General features: G+C 44.3%; 1 protein-coding gene across 2 annotated transcripts in view; it reads right to left on the bottom strand.

Annotated features, from left to right (window-relative positions):
- LOC119655603 overlaps positions 1 to 12250 on the bottom strand; it is a 209265-nt gene that overhangs the window by 151926 nt on the left and 45089 nt on the right. Inside the window, exon 1 of one of the 2 annotated variants that reach the window (XM_038061560.1) lies at positions 11788 to 11860. The exons of the other annotated variant lie outside the window; for it this stretch is intronic. The gene's annotated coding sequence lies outside the window, so the exon portion shown is untranslated. Of the gene's footprint in view, positions 1 to 11787; positions 11861 to 12250 lie in introns of those variants that run through there. 2 annotated transcript variants of the gene reach the window in all.

Below are 12250 nucleotides of genomic sequence, written 5' to 3' on the forward strand. Positions count from 1 at the left end.
TTCTACGTTCAATTTCCAATTTAGTTTTGGATCCAGGATTATATCCAGATACTTTACATTGAAGGAAAGAACCAATTTTTGTCCATTCAGCCATGGTAGGCGGAATTCAAGTACCCTTGTCTTGGTGGTGATAAACATCAGTTCCCTTTTGGTTGGGTTTATGCCGAGTTCGCATCTTACGGCCCACAAGCACACGTTTTGCAACGCTTCTTCCATGATGTTACTCATAATGGACGAAAACATTCCTGGCACTACTATCGCCGAATTGTCGGCATATGCCACTACCTTCAACCCGCTGCTGTCCAATATTCATAAAATTTCGTCCATCACCAGAGAAATGGCGCCACCTTGGAGCGTATCTCTGTTCACAGCTCTAGTCAAGTGGTTGTCTCCTAGATTCGACAATGCGTAAGATACCTCTCCAATCCAATATTGGTCAAAGCATCCTTGATAACGTTGGTACTAACGTTGTTGAATGTTTGTTCTATATCCAAGAAGACAGCTAGGGTATACTGCGTGTACTGCAGTGACAGCTCAATCTCGTGGAGAGCGATTGCTGTGGATTTGCTTTTATAGGTAGACACGCTATGACTTAAAGAAAGACATTCTCTCCATAATCACCCTTAAGTGGCTGTCCTGCACATGCTCTTGGGTCTTCAACACGGAAGAGGTGAGGCTGATTGGTCGAAAGCCCTTTGCGGACTCACGGCCGTGCCTACCCGCTTTCGATATGAAAGCTATTCGTGAGCGTCTCCAGGATTTTGGTACGTATCCAAAAGAGATAGAGCTCCCGTAAATCACGGCACAACCATTTCCTGTTGCTTCTATAGCATGTATATGCGGAGAGGCTGTTTAAAGCGAAACCAATCATATCTTCGGAAATTACCAATTTAATAGTCTCGCACGGCTGGGGTGGCCGCAAATCCTCCAAGTAAGGCTCTGACTCACACTCCTCCTCGCTGGCGGAAAAATGCGACTGAATCAGTACTTCCAAAGTTTTACCAGAAGATTCCGTTCAGAAACCTTCCCATTTTCGAGGAAAGGATGGGCTCCTATGTTCCTTGGACAGAAACTTACTGAGCCTCGAAGATTTGCTGGCACTTTCGATGTTCCGACAATAGTCCAACCAAGACCGCCAAGAGGCGGGCCGGCTTGTACTTCTTCATGCAGTCCTTGTATGGTTGCCAATATTTATGCCTGTAGCAGATGTTGAAGATTTCCCTGTTCAGCTTACTGAGGCTGGAGAGATCTTCGTTTAACCACGGTGGCAGTGTCTTCTTGCTGTATTTAGCAGAGCACGAGACTTTAAAGGCGGTATCGGATGGCTTTTTCCAGAACCCTGTCCTTTGACTCCAGTTCGTCCGTCATGCCAATTTTGTCAATTAGCGCACCGGAAAGTTTGTTCTTAATTACTTGACCAAACCTTTTCCAGTCGATCTTTCGGGGCTCTCTGAAGGGTTTGGAGACCTCTGGGGCGAGATGTACACTGAAAAGTATCCAATTGTGAGCTGAGAAGGATAATATGTCTGAAGTAGCCAAGGCTTCCTTTGCTTCCACCCCCATCAGCGAAAACACGCCTGCAAAGGCCCTGGAAAGGAATTTGTACGATGTAAACACCAAACGCAGATAGTAATCAGTTTAGGTTCATCGAATTCAGACAAATCACGACAAAGAGGAGTACATGGATGCGTTAGACCTACTATCTACACGCACGCAGAAACCCTCAACTATAACAAAGATATTGTCAACATCAAACGTGAGAGTTTAACGAGAGTGTCGGTATTTTTCAAAAGGACGAAAGCTGCTAACCGCTAACGGATCCACGTGTCAAAGAACGCCGCTTTAAGCCCTTCATTTCGTTTAGTGCGACGTACCGCTATGACATCATTAAAGGTGTATTACTCAATTGGACGCAATCAAGCATCAGAGTCCAACATAAAAGTAACCAAAGCTCAGAGATGCACAAAACCTGACAGTGAAAACAAGGATGTCAAAATACCCACGGGTACTGTAAAAGTAACCTTTCTTGGAGAATCGCTGCTGGTATCAGTTATAATTGGGAAAATATATTTCAAAGTAGATCCCTTCGAAATGAGGGAAAGACGGTGCGGGCTGTGGGCTCTTAGGACACTTTGCTAAGTTGTGTAAAGCATCCAAAAGGAAATGCATAAACTGTGGCTCGTCCGAGAATTGCGATGGTATAGCTAGAAGCCTGGAATATAATGCAAGGAATAGGGACTTTACTTTACTCCGATTTCCAAGGTTATAACAGGATACTGTTTAGTGTCCAGATTTAGGGATGATGGATATGGCGAAGTGACGCTTGCCTTTCGAATGAAGAAAACTCAATCATGACACTAAACATGAAATATTGATTTCAGAAACACTAAATCTTAAACTCAGCATCATTGTAACGTCGATTTATGCCCCCTCCCCTCCAAGTATCCAGTGCAGTCTTCAGGAAAGAGATTGCGAGACCCAAGGCCTGGGTATCGGGGTTCTCTTAACTTTGTATGCCACCAACTTGATCTGCTGATGAGTCTCGCAATCTCTTTCCTGAAGACTGGTGAAATAAGGATCTAGGCTTCCATCTAAGGGAAAAATTGAAGCGATGAGAGCTTTCAGACAAACTCCAAACTACGAGAATGTCCTCAAGACCAAACAGGCAACTAAACGATGGAAGGAGGAAATCAGGAGGGCAAAACGAAACTTCTGGGATAACTTATAGGAAGAAATGTCGAACTAGAGCGACACCAAACGGGTCTGGCTAAAGATCAAGCGGGTTCAAAACTGTCAGGAAGAGTCCATACAACTTACATAATGGGATAAAGACAAGAAAAAACAAATTCTCAAAGAAATAGAAGGTAACTATGGCAAAAGATCTGTACCCCTACCTACAATACCTTATGCCACCTATTGCATTGCGGACTTCAACATGGATGATCTGAACAAAGTTCTTGCTAAACACAAGAAACAGACCCTTCCAGGGAATGTTAAGATACTTTATTCTTATGTGAACTGGCTGATGAAGAAACCAAATTACATTTTCTGAGCGGACTTAATGCGGCTTAGAGAGCTCTCCAACCACCACAAAAATGGAGGACAGTCAACATTATTTCAATACCCAAAAACCACATTGATCCGAACAATATCATGAACTTCATACCTATCTCCCTAATAAACACTTTCGCCAAAATTCTCAACGACATGGTCAAGAAAGATCGTCTTTCCTCCTAGAAACAAAAAACGTCCTTGCGGAGCATTGCTCTGCGTACAGAAAAGAGAAATTGACCACGACGTGCTTAAACGAGCTATTGTTGAAAATATCTGTAGCCAAGAGTAAGGGCAGAATCGCGAAAGCAGTGTCTTCTGACAATAGCAAAGCATAGGAAAGAGTGGACCTACTCCTTCTTGCCGAAACTATGAGAGAGAAAAACGTGCCATCTGATATATATTCTTGAACCTTGCCCTTTCTGGGATATAGAGATCTAAAGCTGGGTGAGTGGTCGTGCTCGATAAACAGTGGCCTACCCCAGGGAAGTGTTTTAAGGCCGGTACTTCTCAATCTGTACATAACCCCCCTTTACTCTAAACTCAATGACTCAACTGACCTCTACCAATACTCAGATGACTTTATCATCCTTGCTATGGGGACAGGAGATGATCAGGTTGATAGGTTACTACAAAAACAGGTTGACCTTTTTATGAATAAATGTTATACCCTGAAACTCCCAATGACCAGAAATAAGTCTAGCGTTTTTTCTTTGAGGAGAAATAATGGCAAACCATGTAAAACTTGGTACATCAGCTTCCTCTGAAACAGGTACCGAAGATAACATTTCTGGGCAGGATAATTACTAAATCCCTTCTCCCTGAAAGATCACATCAACAATACAATCATAAAGGCGAAACAGGCTTCGAAGGTAGTAAAATTTGCCACGGGTTTCTCACGGGGATTAAAACCTGAGTGAGCCGTAAAACCGTTGTGAGACCAGTGCTTGATTATGCTGCTGCCTACAAGCTCTTGATTCCCAAATACTTGGACAACAAAGTAGTCCCAATTGTGGCGTCTCAGTTGAAAAGATGCTTAGGTGTAGCTGAGTCTTCACCGCATAATGTGGCTCATGCCCCAGCAGGCGAGCTCCACCATAAGTTCGCTAAGGGTGCTATTGACTTCTAAGGTGTTGATGAGGCTCAAAAGATCTACTCACACCTCCTAAATATTCTGAATATCATTAATCATGAATATAGTACACAGTTAGTAAGAATTTTATACTCCTGTGGCGCGGTAGGATCCGCGGCATTCGAAATTTATTTCGAATGTCGCGGATGCGGACGGGTAGATGGCGCGGAACTCCACTCGCTTTAGAACTCGTTTAGAACTCGCCACGGGAGTGGAGAATTAGCGGTGAGTAAGTGCCGTTGGTTGGGACAGAAAAGACCGCATTGAAATAAGCCGGTCTTCTGTCTCTAACCGCGGCGAGTAGCAGTCATAAAATTCAGATGGAAAATTTTGCCAAAGAAATTAGTTAAAAATACAGTGTTTTAGAAAATTAGTGTTTTTGTCCATTGATAATTTCTACTATCGGCTTGCTGTGATATTCGTGATTGCGCTGGATCCATTGAGGATTCAAAATATATAGTCATCCGGAATTAATTTCTGAAGTTGGTTTCTACTGCAAATTGTTACGTTCCGCATCATTGTAGATGCTCTTTGGACACCGTTGGTTGATAAGAAAGCTGGAATATTGTACGATAAAGGAGATTAAATTGGTGACCCCGACGTGATCATTTGTCGTGTCTATCGTATCACTTACAATATCATTGGTTTCTTTAATAATCTGACTCAATTCCGTGTCCTACATTCTGGACGGCTTCAACGACGACTTCCTTAACATTCGATACGGTTTCCGTTACTGTTGATTTTACATCCACAACACTAAAGTTTTGGAGCAATGAACGTTTAATTGCAGAATGAATGAACTTTAGCCATTCAAGTGTCTCCGTTGCTGCAAATACATTTGATAATTTTCCCGGAGCATCGCGTCGCCGCCGAGGAGAACCCCAAGGCCATCAAGTCTGGTGATTCCGCCATCGTCATCCTCGTCCTAACCAAACCTTTGTGCGTCGAATCGTTCCAGAAGTTCCCTCCATTGGGTCGTTTCGTTGTTCGTGATATGAGACAGACCGTCGCTATCAGTGTAATCAAGGCTGTAAACTTCAAAGACACTAGCGGTGGCAAGGTGACCAAGGCTGCCGAAAAGGCCTCCAAGGGCAAGAAATAGCTGCGATTCATCAACAGCTTTCTACGCACAACACAACTAATTATTATATCCGATAAAAAAATATAATTGCTTCCATCGCAAGGAGTTTCGCAGGAAAGGAGACGGCCCATCAACTTCATTCCAACTAACACTACATAACCACACTTTTTACTATAAAAATCACATAGAAGTTTTCTACACTATTTACTCCGCATTTATATATTTAATATATTTTTGTTTTATATAAATATTTACGAGAGAATAAGGGTTTGTCAAAAAGAAAAAAAAAAAAATAAAAGTTATACCCGCTGCAAGAGACGGCGTCAAGGTGTTATCTCATCGCGGGTTCTCCATTTTCTTGGCGAGTTATTTTTTTTTTTCTCGGTCTGCGCTAGCGAGCGTCCGCTTCGGTCGTGTTATCCACTTTGTTCGTGCGGTCATTTGTGGGTGCGGCCTGCCGTGTCGGAGTAAATTCACCGCGTTTTTATTATAAACTCACCGCGTGTTCATTGCAAACTCCTACTTTTCGTTACTCAAGATGTCGTTCGACAGCAAAGACGCGGCAGGCCCATCGGACCCGCAAGTGACCGCCCTCGCCGTACGCGTTCCTCCGTTATGGCGGCGGAACCCGGAGCTGTGGTTCGTGCATTTGGAAGCGCAGTTCCAAATGTCCGGCATCACATCGGACGCGACCCGCTTCAACTACGCGGTGGTCGGCCTGGACGAAGAGTCTATTCTTATGGTGTCCGACGTAGTGAAGTCGGCATCAGACACGCAGCTCAAGAGTGAGTTGATCAGGCGCCTGTTGGCAAGCGAGTCGGCAAAATTAGACCATTTCTTGGGGGGGTCAACGTTGGGTGATCGAACTCCCAGCCAATTGCTTCGCGAAATGAGGCAATTGGGTGGGAGCAAGATTGGCGATGACCTGATCAAGTCGCTCTGGCTGCGACGGCTCCCGGAGGGCATCCAGGCGATCCTAGCTTGCGTCTCCGGTTCCTTGAAGGAACTGGCAGCGACGGCCGACCAGGTGCAGGAGGTGTACGTTCGCCCAACCATAGCGGCCATTCAACCACCGTCGGATGAGGTGGGCAACTTAAGGCGCGAGATAGCTTTAACGGCCAGCGTGGCCGAGATGCGGGCGACGTTGGACGCTCAGCGTTCGAGTGCCAGATCGCGAGCTCGCTCACGGTTCGCCACACGAAAAAAGGCGTTCGGGTAGCAGGTCGTCAAGACAGCCTGCGGACAAAGGTATTTGCTGGTACCATCTGAGATTCGGAGATAAAGCGACAAGATGTACGCTACCTTGTAAATTCGCGCCTACCGCAAAAAACTAGGTCCGCGGGAGGTCTTGGCGACGGCCACCCAGAGCGCAGCGCCACTTCGCCTAACTATTTTCGACCCCTTCAGCAGGCGCAACTACCTCGTCGACACGGGTGCGGAGGTTTCGGTTCTTCCCGTACCCCGGCATCATAAACTTTATCCACAACCCCTCAAACTGGCGGCAGCAAATTCCTCCCGCATCAATACATACGGGTACAGGCAAGTGGACGTGAGTCTTGGCTTGCGTAGGACATTTTCGTGGCGTTTCATCCTGGCGGATGTCAGCTTCCCCATATTAGGCGCAGACTTCTTGTGTCACTATGGGTTGCTGGTGGACTTGCAAAATAAGTCCCTTATAGACCCCACGACCAACCTTAATTCGTCGGGCCAAATGGTATCTCACGCTGACAATAACCTTTCCGTTCTTTTGGAAGACATCACCGACTCTCGTCTTCGGACACTCCTCCAAAAGTTCAGCCAGATTACTACCGAGTGTAGTCTCTCGAAACCAGTGAAGCACAATGTTCAGCACCACATTAATACTACTGGTTCCCCGATTTTCTCGAAGGTGCGTCCTCTACCACCCCAGAAACTGGCTATTGCGCGGAAAGAATTTGAACAACTTGTTCAACAGGGTATCTGCAGGCCCTCAAACAGCTGTTGGTCTTCCCCATTACATATGGTCCCTAAGCCTAATGGCGAATGGCGCCCCTGTGAGGATTACAGAAGGCTAAATGCACAGACTGTTCCTGGCCGATATCCAATTCCACTCATCCACGACTTTGCGCATCACCTCGCGAATTGCCGCATCTTTTCGACCTTGGACTTAGCCAAGGCTTACCACCAAATCCCAGTAGCTCCTGAAGACATTCCAAAGACGGCAATATGCACACCCTTTAGACTCTTCGAGTTCACCCGAATGACTTTCGGATTGTGCAATGCGGCGCAAACCTTTCAAAGGTTCATTCACTCAGTCCTGCGAAACCTCGATTTCTGTTTCGTATACTTGGATGATGTTTTGGTCGCCTCTTCTACTGAGTCTGAACACTTAGCCCATCTCGAGTGCATTTTTCAACGTCTCCTTGAGGCCGGTTTAGTCCTAAACGTTGAGAAATGCAAATTCCCTCAACAACAGGTGAGATTCCTCGGCCACTCCATTTCCTCTGAAGGAATACAGCCCGACCCAGACAAGGTGCAAGCAATTACAAGCTTCCCGCGTCCAAAAACAGTGAGGGAGTTGAGGAGGTTCTTGGGCATGCTAAACTTCTACCGTCGTTTCCTGCCCAAGGCCGCCCATCACCAGTCCGTTTTGAACGCGCATTTGTCTGGCCCCAAAACAAAAGACACACGAGAGATTGTGTGGTCTGAAGAGGCTGTCCGCGCGTTCAATAAATCCCGACAGCAACTGGCTGACGCTACACTCTTGGCATTTCCTCTGCAAGATGCACCTCTAGCCGTTTTTGTTGATGCCTCTGACATCGCAGTAGGTGCTGCCCTTCACCAAAAGGTGGATCAAGTTTGGCAGCCGTTGAGCTTCTTCTCGAAACAGTTGAATCCCGCTCAACGGAACTACAGTACTTACGATCGCGAACTACTCGCCGCGTACTTGAGCATCAAATACTTCCGTTTCTCCCTAGAAGGCAGGCCGTTCACAGTGTTCACGGACCATAAGCCTCTCACGTATGCTTTGAAACAAAAGCCCGACAAAGCGTCCCCTCGTCAGCTTCGACACCTGAGCTTCATAAGCCAGTTTACGTCAGACAACCAGCACGTGTCCGGCAAGGACAACATAGTTGCTGACGCTTTGTCTCGTGTCTCCGAGGTTAACATCCCCGCCTCACTCGATTTCTCGGCTATTGCCAAGGCGCAGGAGGATGACGCAGCACTTCAGAGCCTCAAGTCCAACCCCAAATACAAATTTCGGGAGTTGCCCATCTTCGGCTCGAACCTCTTGCTCTGCTGCGAAGACTCGGAAAAGGGACCTCGGCCATACATTCCGGCCACATTTCGCAAGGAAGTGTTCCACGCAGTTCACGACTTGGCGCACCCCGGCATCAGGACAACAAATCGGTTAGTCACCGGAAAATACTTCTGGCCCTCCATGAACAAGGATATCAATTCCTGGGCCAGAGAGTGCATCGCATGCCAGAAGTGTAAAGTCTCCAGGCACGTAAGGAAAGAAGTGGGCTCATTCCCCCGCACTACCAAGCGTTTCCATACGATACACCTCGACATAATAGGGCCTTTGCGAGACTCGCACGGTTACAAGTATTACCTCACAATCATCGACAGGTTCATGTGGTGGCCTGAGGCAATACCTCTGAAAGACATTACAGCGCAATCTTGTGCCGAAGCCCTCTGCCGAGAGTGGATACCTCGCTTTGGCGTCCCTGCAGTGGTCATCACTGACCAGGGAATGCAATTTGAATCCACCATTTTCTCGGAGTTAGGCAAACTCCTAGGTTTTAAACGACAGCGGACTACTGGACTCAAGTCTTGCCTCTCGTCCTACTCGGCCTACGTACAACCCGCCGAGAGGAATTTGCTGCCAGCCCCGCGGAGCTGGTATACGGGGAGAACCCAAGACTCCAAAGCGATCCGGTCTTCGACAAGAGATCGGGTCTCACGGATTCGGGGTTGGTGCGTCTGCTGAGGGACAATATCCGACGCATCAAAGCGCCACCACCCACTCGACACTCGCCCACACCTGCCTGTTCGCCCAAGGAACTAGACACATGCACGCACGTTCTGGTCAGGACGGATGCCGTCCGGAAGCCGCTGCAGCCTCCATATGAGGGCCCCTACCGCCTTCTCGAGAGGGGAGAACATTTCTTCCAGCTCGAGATCGGTGGACACAAAAAGGCGGTCTCTTTGTCCAGACTGAAACCCGTGTGCGCACCGAAGCAGCGTCTTGTCCGTTTTGTGGATTAACGGGGAACGAAGTTCCGGGATCGGTCGCCAAAACCCCCTAGGTTTCTTCTGGGGGCGGAGTGATGTGGCGTGTTACAGTGTTTTAGAAAATTAGTGTTTTTTGTCCATTGATAATTTCTACTATCGGCTTGCTGTGATATTCGTGATTGCGCTGGATCCATTGAGGATTCAAAATATATAGTCATCCGGAATTAATTTCTGAAGTTGGTTTCTACTGCAAATTGTTACGTTCCGCACCATTGTAGATACTCCTTGGACACCGTTGGTTGTTAAGAAAGCTGGAATATTGTACGATAAAGGAGATTAAACTCCTTTCTTAAATATATAACGCGCCAAGCAGATAATTAAAATTATACCACAGAAGGCAATAAATTTTTCCAAATACTATTATTCCGGTCCCCATTGGCTTTCTAGCCAACTATGTAATTAAAACAGAGAAAGTCGCCAAGCATTTCAACGATTTTACCTGAATGCCAAGAAATCAAGAAATCAACTCCTCCAATCTTGGTTCGACTACTGCACATATTAGAAATTATCTTAAATTGAGTGGGTAGAACTATGACGGCAATTAGTGTTATTGGTATCTTAATGATAAATTTTTCTTTAGCTCTCTTTTTTTAACATACTCTCCTTGATGTGTTAGATTCCAATTTTATACAGTTTGAAACTACCATTTAATTAAAATGTACATACACACCATAATGAAGTTGTTGACCATATTCAATCACGTTAAATGTGGCATAATCTCTATTTAGACCGAGATAAACTTATTAGGGACGTGTATCTTATTATATATATGTATAGATCTAGATAGAGGTGATTTTTTTCCAGTATAGACCAACACGATTTGAATAATATCGCCGTTAACATGAGCAAGCTTGTATATACGAAAAAGTGTATAATTTCCATGGAGGAAATGATGCTGGTTTTAAGCTGAATTTGATAATTCTGAATTTGTGGAATTTTGGTTTTTCTAATCATTCCATCAACAAAAAAAATAATTTATTATCTCTGGGCAAGACAGGCATTTTCATATGAATAATTATGTACTACTCACCAATTTGTTAATGTGAATGTGATCGGAAGATGCTGATAATGTCACCGAATTTCTAATTGTTCAATATTGGTTTATATGTGTATATGGATATATCAAACGTTATGTAAAAGTGCGCATTTTGATGATGGTGGTTAATTTGAAATGTACCTTCCGGACTTTCTGCAATACTAGTCAAAGACTGCCAAGAAATTCTACAAAAAAATATAAATTTGTATAGAATCTTGTCTGGAGAAAAATGAACTCTTTTATTCAGAAACTCATCAGGGGTGGGAATTCCAGATAAAGAAACGAATTGATTGGAATGTATATTAATAAAGTCATTCTAGAACCAGATAAAACCACAAAAAAGTTGTAAGACAGATACTTATACTGAAATTTGTTAGTTAGGTTGAAAAATCCAGGAACAGAGAGAACCCTCTTTTTCTGTCTTCCGCCTTTGCCTTAACTTCTTTTAAACTTGATAGACCAGTAGCTTACTCCAAACTACAATTTTATTTTATTATGTATGTATAAGCTACCTAGTAGCTTTGTACTGATGAAGGGAGTAAGTTGCTCCCGAAATATATATATTCATAATAAAATAAAATTGTAGTTTGGAGTAAGCTACTGGTCTATCAATTTTAGACTTAACTACAAATAGAAGGCAATATCTAACTTCTTTTAAACATTTGAAATTAACAACAAGGTGATACTACAGAAAAGAATTTCAATGAGTCCCAGTCAAGCTCAGTGCTGTTCATTAGAGATGAGCGAAACATCACCTTAGTACGAAGTGCGATATCACATCACTTTTTGAGAAAGATAATATTAGTCGTTACCCTAACCTACACACCCGGCAGGCGAAATTACCAAATATTATCACTAGAATGATATTTGCCCTACCTTCATTACGTTCATAGCATAAAATTCACTGCAACGCCAAGTTGGTGCGAATGAAGAGTGGTCCTTTCATACAAGAGGGAAAAAAGGGTATCATTACTTCTGGTGGTGATGCGGTGGTGTTATGTTCTCAAATGATGCTGTAATATTGATGATGTTTTGATTACGTCTAGTGATGGTAACGTGATAGTAGACTTTAAGGTGATATCACTTTGGGGTATCACACTTTAAGATGATATAATTTGCGTGATATTATATGCATCACCTACTTATTTCTACTCGGCACTCGACAAACACCACCACTGCTTGCACAACAACGAACGATTTCGTACATACCACATCAACATGGACATTACAAGACACTGCTAATCACAAGAGTAATGTCATCGTCACTCGCCTACTGAGTAATGACGCGGTGTTATTAAATGATTTTGTGATGTTTAGTTTCGCGCTGCGTGATGGTAATGTACTATGAAAACGGTATCACTTTTGTGATTTAACGTATAGAAAGATAGAATAAAAATGACGTTTGTTCCGACTTAATATACGTTACAATAATGGTAGAGGATAGTATTCTGCTTCGGTGAGGTCATTATATTCGTCATTAATTATATTTCCTATTTATTTGTTCGCCATACCACCCCAGAATTGCGCCAAGGGGAAACTATGATGTTCAGATAAGGTTAAGGAATGAATATGGTTTTTGCAGTATTAGCTCAACTTCGTTTTAAGATGACATATTTCCATGAAATCTCGCGACGGTTGGTATAGCTGTTCCACAGTTGGGATTAACATATTA

The sequence above is a fragment of the Hermetia illucens genome, chromosome 4 (genome assembly GCF_905115235.1).
Source record: "Hermetia illucens chromosome 4, iHerIll2.2.curated.20191125, whole genome shotgun sequence".
Lineage (NCBI taxonomy): Eukaryota > Metazoa > Arthropoda > Insecta > Diptera > Stratiomyidae > Hermetia > Hermetia illucens.